The 5,774-nt window shown below is 43.9% G+C and overlaps 8 non-coding genes and 6 pseudogenes across 8 annotated transcripts; all 14 read right to left on the minus strand.

The window, feature by feature from the left end:
* Positions 1 to 6: 6 nt before the first annotated feature.
* On the minus strand, positions 7 to 125 carry LOC111472136 (annotated as a pseudogene).
* A 344-nt stretch (positions 126 to 469) lies between these two features.
* On the minus strand, positions 470 to 588 carry LOC111472126. Its single transcript, XR_002715345.1, has one exon. It is a non-coding gene; the product is annotated as a 5S ribosomal RNA (ribosomal RNA).
* A 99-nt stretch (positions 589 to 687) lies between these two features.
* LOC111472138 lies at positions 688 to 806 on the minus strand (annotated as a pseudogene).
* A 132-nt stretch (positions 807 to 938) lies between these two features.
* On the minus strand, positions 939 to 1,057 carry LOC111472143 (annotated as a pseudogene).
* A 132-nt stretch (positions 1,058 to 1,189) lies between these two features.
* Positions 1,190 to 1,308, minus strand: LOC111472148. The gene has a single exon (XR_002715357.1). It is a non-coding gene; the product is annotated as a 5S ribosomal RNA (ribosomal RNA).
* Positions 1,309 to 1,356: 48 nt separating this feature from the next.
* On the minus strand, positions 1,357 to 1,475 carry LOC111472130. The gene has a single exon (XR_002715349.1). It is a non-coding gene; the product is annotated as a 5S ribosomal RNA (ribosomal RNA).
* A 132-nt stretch (positions 1,476 to 1,607) lies between these two features.
* LOC111472141 lies at positions 1,608 to 1,726 on the minus strand (annotated as a pseudogene).
* Positions 1,727 to 1,858: 132 nt separating this feature from the next.
* LOC111472123 lies at positions 1,859 to 1,977 on the minus strand. Its single transcript, XR_002715343.1, has one exon. It is a non-coding gene; the product is annotated as a 5S ribosomal RNA (ribosomal RNA).
* A 48-nt stretch (positions 1,978 to 2,025) lies between these two features.
* Positions 2,026 to 2,144, minus strand: LOC111472134. Its single transcript, XR_002715353.1, has one exon. It is a non-coding gene; the product is annotated as a 5S ribosomal RNA (ribosomal RNA).
* Positions 2,145 to 2,276: 132 nt separating this feature from the next.
* Positions 2,277 to 2,395, minus strand: LOC111472144 (annotated as a pseudogene).
* A 131-nt stretch (positions 2,396 to 2,526) lies between these two features.
* Positions 2,527 to 2,645, minus strand: LOC111472131. The gene has a single exon (XR_002715350.1). It is a non-coding gene; the product is annotated as a 5S ribosomal RNA (ribosomal RNA).
* A 133-nt stretch (positions 2,646 to 2,778) lies between these two features.
* On the minus strand, positions 2,779 to 2,897 carry LOC111472129. The gene has a single exon (XR_002715348.1). It is a non-coding gene; the product is annotated as a 5S ribosomal RNA (ribosomal RNA).
* A 269-nt stretch (positions 2,898 to 3,166) lies between these two features.
* Positions 3,167 to 3,285, minus strand: LOC111472145 (annotated as a pseudogene).
* A 132-nt stretch (positions 3,286 to 3,417) lies between these two features.
* LOC111472124 lies at positions 3,418 to 3,536 on the minus strand. Its single transcript, XR_002715344.1, has one exon. It is a non-coding gene; the product is annotated as a 5S ribosomal RNA (ribosomal RNA).
* Between the last annotated feature and the right edge of the window lie 2,238 nt (positions 3,537 to 5,774).

Below are 5,774 nucleotides of genomic sequence, written 5' to 3' on the forward strand. Positions count from 1 at the left end.
AAAAAAGGGGTGCAACACGAGGACTTCCCAAGTGGTCACCCAACTTAGTACTACTCTCGCCCAAGAACGATCGCCTGCAGAGTTCTGATGGGATCAGGTGCATTAGTGCTGGTATGATCGCACCAGACATGCCATGCGCACAAATTGGATTTAACGCATGTGGGGCGGCATGATAGAACCGCGAAGGGCGTAAGCGGGGGAGGTTCCCATTTGTAGAGAAAGAAAGGAAAAAACTTGGAGAAATTAAAATGAAAAAAGGGGTGCAACACGAGGACTTCCCAAGTGGTCGCCCAACTTAGTACTACTCTCAGCCAAGAGATTGCGGAGTTCTGATGGGTTCAGGTGCATTAGTGCTGGTATGATCGCACCCGACATGCCATGCGCACAAATTGAATTTAACACATACGGGGCGGCATGAACGAAACGCGATGGGCGTGAGCGTGGGAGGTTCTCATTTGTAGAGAAAAAAGAGGTGCAACACGAGGACTTCCCAAGTGGTCACCCAACTTAGTACTACTCTCGCCCAAGCACGCTGAACTGCGAAGTTCTAATGGGATCCAATGCATTAGTGCTGGTATGATCGCACCCGACATGCCATGCGCACAAATTGAATTTAACACATACGGGGCGGCATGAACGAAACGCGATGGGCGTGAGCGTGGGAGGTTCTCATTTGTAGAGAAAAAAGAGGTGCAACACGAGGACTTCCCAAGTGGTCACCCAACTTAGTACTACTCTCGCCCAAGAACGATCGACTGTAGAGTTCTGATGGGATCGGGTGCATTAGTGCTGGTATAATCGCACCCGACATGTCATGCGCACAAATTGGATTTAACGCATGTGGGGCGGCATGATCGAATCGCGAAGGGCGTAAGCGGGGGAGGTTCCCATTTGTAGAGAAACAAAGAAAAAAACTCGGAGAAATTGAAATGAAAAAAGGGGTGCAACACGAGGACTTCCCAAGTGATCACCCAACTTAGTACTACTCTCAGCCAAGAGCGCTCGACTACGGAGTTCTGATGGGTTCAGGTGCATTAGTGCTGGTTTGATCGCACCCGACATGCCATGCGCACAAATTGAATTTAACGCATGTGGGGCGGCATGATCGAATCGCGAAGGGCGTAAGCGGGGGAGGTTCCCATTTGTAGAGAAACAAAGAAAAAAACTCGGAGAAATTGAAATGAAAAAAGGGGTGCAACACGAGGACTTTCCAAGTGGTCACCCAACTTAGTACTACTCTCGCCCAAGCACGCTTAGCTGCGGAGTTCTAATGGGATCCGATGCATTAGTGCTGGTATGATCGCACCTGATATGCCATGCGCACAAAATCGGATTTAACGCATGTGGGGCAAAAAAGGGGTGCAACACGAGGACTTCCCAAGTGGTCACCCAACTTAGTACTACTCTCGCCCAAGAACGATCGACTGCAGAGTTCTGATGGGATCCGGTGCATTAGTGCTGGTATAATCGCACCAGACATGCCATGCGCACAAATTGGATTTAACGCATGTGGGGCGGCATGATAGAACCGCGAAGGGCGTAAGCGGGGGAGGTTCCCATTTGTAGAGAAAGAAAGGAAAAAACATGGAGAAATTAAAATGAAAAAAGGGGTGCAACACGAGGACTTCCCAAGTGGTCGCCCAACTTAGTACTACTCTCAGCCAAGAGCGCTCGATTGCGGAGTTCTGATGGGTTCAGGTGCATTAGTGCTGGTATGATCGCACCCGACATGCCATGCGCACAAATTGAATTTAACACATACGGGGCGGCATGAACGAAACGCGATGGGCGTGAGCGGGGGAGGTTCTCATTTGTAGAGAAAGGAAGAAAAGAACTGGGAGAAATTGAAATAAAAAAAGGGGTGCAACACGAGGACTTCCCAAGTGGTCACCCAACTTAGTACTACTCTCGCCCAAGCACGCTGAACTGCGAAGTTCTAATGGGATCCAATGCATTAGTGCTGGTATGATCGCACCCGATATGCCATGCGCACAAAATCGGATTTAACGCATGTGGGGCAAAAAAGGGGTGCAACACGAGGACTTCCCAAGTGGTCACCCAACTTAGTACTACTCTCGCCCAAGAACGATCGACTGTAGAGTTCTGATGGGATCGGGTGCATTAGTGCTGGTATGATCGCACCCGACATGTCATGCGCATAAATTGGATTTAACGCATGTGGGGCGGCATGATCGAATCGCGAAGGGCGTAAGCGGGGGACGTTCCCATTTGTAGAGAAACAAAGAAAAAAACTCGGAGAAATTGAAATGAAAAAAGGGGTGCAACACGAGGACTTCCCAAGTGATCACCCAACTTAGTACTACTCTCAGCCAAGAGCGCTCGACTGCGGAGTTCTGATGGGTTCAGGTGCATTAGTGCTGGTTTTATCGCACCCGACATGCCATGCGCACAAATTGAATTTAACGCATGCGGGGCGGCATGATCGAAACGCGATGGGCGTGAGCGGGGAGGTTCTCATTTGTAGAGAAAGGAAGAAAAGAACTGGGAGAAATTGAAAGAAAAAAAGGGGTGCAACACGAGGACTTTCCAAGTGGTCACCCAACTTAGTACTACTCTCGCCCAAGCACGCTTAGCTGCGGAGTTCTAATGGGATCCGATGCATTAGTGCTGGTATGATCGCACCCGATATGCCATGCGCACAAAATCGGATGTAACGCATGCGGGGCGGCATGATCGAAACGCGATGGGCGTGAGCGGGGGAGGTTCTCATTTTTAGAGAAAGGAAGAAAAGAATAGGGAGGAATTGAAATAAAAAAAGGGGTGCAACACGAGGACTTCCCAAGTGATCACCCAACTTAGTACTACTCTTGCCCAAGCACGCTGAACTACGAAGTTCTAATGGGATCCAATGCATTAGTGCTGGTATGATCGCACCCGATATGCCATGCGCACAAAATCGGATTTAACGCATGTGGGGCAAAAAGGGGTGCAACACGAGGACTTCCCAAGTGGTAACGATCGACTGCAGAGTTCTGATGGGATCAGGTGCATTAGTGCTGGTATGATCGCACCCGACATGCCATGCGCACAAATTGGATTTAACACATGTGGGGCGGCATGATCGAACCGCGAAGGGCGTAAGCGGGGGAGGTTCCCATTTGTGGAGAAAGAAAGAAAAAAACTCGGAGAAATTGAAATGAAAAAAGGGGTGCAACACGAGGACTTCCCAGGTGGTCACCCAACTTAGTACTACTCTCAGCCAAGAGCGCTCGATTGCGGAGTTCTGATGGGTTCAGGTGCATTAATGTTGGGATGATCGCACCCGACATGGCATGCGCACAAATTGAATTTAACGCATGCGGGGCGGCATGATCGAAACGCGATGGGCGTGAGCGGAGGAGGTTCTCATTTGTAGAGAAAGGAAGAAAAGAACTGGGAGAAATTGAAATAAAAAAAGGGGTACAACACGAGAACTTCCCAAGTGGTCACCTAACTTAGTACTACTCTCGCCCAAGCACGCTTCACTGCGAAGTTCTGATGGGATCTGGTGCATTAGTGCTGGTATGATCGCACCCGACATGCCTTGTGCACAAAATCGAATTTAACGCATGCGGGGTGGCATGATCGAAACGAGATGGACATGAGCAGGGGAGGTTCTCATTTAAGTGGCCTTACTATCGGCTCGGTTGAAAGACTTGTCTTATGTATGACGACACGTGCCCAGTGGCCTTGCACGTATCATTTATGCTTTATGTTATATGATGATGTGATGACGTTATATGATGACGTGATGACGATGTATGATGATGTGTCGATGTTGTATGATGATGTGATGATGTAATATGATGACTTGATAATGTTAGATAGTGATGTGATGCTGTTATATGATGATATGATGTTGTTATATGATGATGTGATAATGTTATGTGATGACGTGATGATGTTAGATGATGATGCGATGTTGTTATATGATGATGTGATGATGTTATTTGATGATGTGATAATGTTATGTGATGACGTGATGACGTTAGGTGATGATGTGATAGTGTTATGTGATGGTGTTAGATGATGATGTGATGATGTTATATGATGATGTGATGATGTTATATGATGACTTGATAACGTTAGATAAGGATGTGATGATGTTATATGATGATGTTTTCCATATTGAGCATGTTATATGATGATGAGTGCCATATCGCATCGTGTCGTTAGATCGACATAGGACACAACCCTAAGAGCATGAAAATGATATTAATATAAATATCCACGAGCATGTGTTACCTAGAGTAATAAAGAGATGAGACTAGAGGGTTGTGTCAGAAGAGACATTATGATGGGTTTAGAGGGACCTCATGTATATTGTATGTTCATAAGCATAGGGCTACTTCCCTTTGAGATGACGAGTGCAGACATGCATAATATGATGATGAGTGCGAATGCGCACAGATGAGGGAGTTCATGAGGCACATGACACTATGGGGTTCCGCTGACCTTCGGACGTTACTACAGATTAGCTTGACTAGAGGGTCTAGGGGGTGTGCAAGCGCCCTAGGGACTCACACTCGCACGTGTGAGTTGTATTTAGGGAAGTACTACACATCCAATTTGTTCGAGACTGGAGGCCACCCCTATGATGTTAGAGATAGGTCCCTAAACCATGATTGCATGTGTTTGCATTTGCATGGCCCCCTATAGTGGGGCCACTTACTGAGTATTCTTTGAAATACTAAGACTGAGTGCCACATCATTTTTTAGGTAAAGGCAAAACGCACTTGTATGGAGGACGGCGACATCGCCAGCAAAGACTATGGCATGTGCACAGAGAAGATTCATATTTAAATTTCTAGTTTTAGGATAGAATAGGTTGTTATGCATTTCATCATTTTAAATTATTTTTTACTGCTTTTAAGTTCTCTAAATTTCAGAATTTCGTATTTAAATACGTAAGACCATGGCTGTGTTTTCCAAAGAAAAAGTTGTTTTAAGCATTTTTGAAGTTTACGTTATAAATGATGTTCATGTAAGAGTTATATTTCCGCATTATAGATAAGCATGAGACGTTAGTAGTGACTATGAGTGTGTGAAAATTTAGGGTCGTTACAGAAATGGTGGAAATACGTTTCATCCTCTTCTTTTGTTTTTCTAAATTTGAACCTCCTTCCATGCTGGTTCTCATGAAAAAAATTTATGGTTCTAGAAACTAGACACAATAAGAGGAGTCTGTGGAAGAAAATTTGAAACAATTTGGATACTAGAAGCTCAAGAACGGAAGTTAGATCTTCATGGAATTATTAAAATGGTTTAGCTTTCAGTTAGAAACTCAATGTCAATCATTTATAGGAATTCTAGTAAATATATTAGATTAAATTTATATCCGTAGCCAAATTAATAGATTAAAAATAGAATGGTCAACAAAATTTGTGAACACTAAACACTAAGATAAGAAATGATTTGGAAACAAGATTTAGTAGAAATTTGGAATATATGAGAACAAAATTAAAATGCAACAGATAGGAAGAAAATAAGATTAAAGAATTAAAAACCACAAACTAAATATAGAGGGAAAAGAAAATACAGAGGGTAAATACATATAGTAGTAAAACCCAAAATAACTTGAATAGTTGTATCTACTTTTTTTTATACAACACTAACCATGGAAAATAAGATTTTTAATAAAAATATAATTATAGATATATAACATTTCAAGACTTTTAACAATGACCAATGTAAATTAGAGAAATAAGTGTGTAGAGTTCAAACTTGAAACTGATGTCATGGGCTTATATAAGTTGACTCGGATTACAAAGGAC

The sequence above is a fragment of the Cucurbita maxima genome, unplaced genomic scaffold, assembly GCF_002738345.1.
Source record: "Cucurbita maxima cultivar Rimu unplaced genomic scaffold, Cmax_1.0 Cma_Scf00065, whole genome shotgun sequence".
NCBI lineage: Eukaryota > Viridiplantae > Streptophyta > Magnoliopsida > Cucurbitales > Cucurbitaceae > Cucurbita > Cucurbita maxima.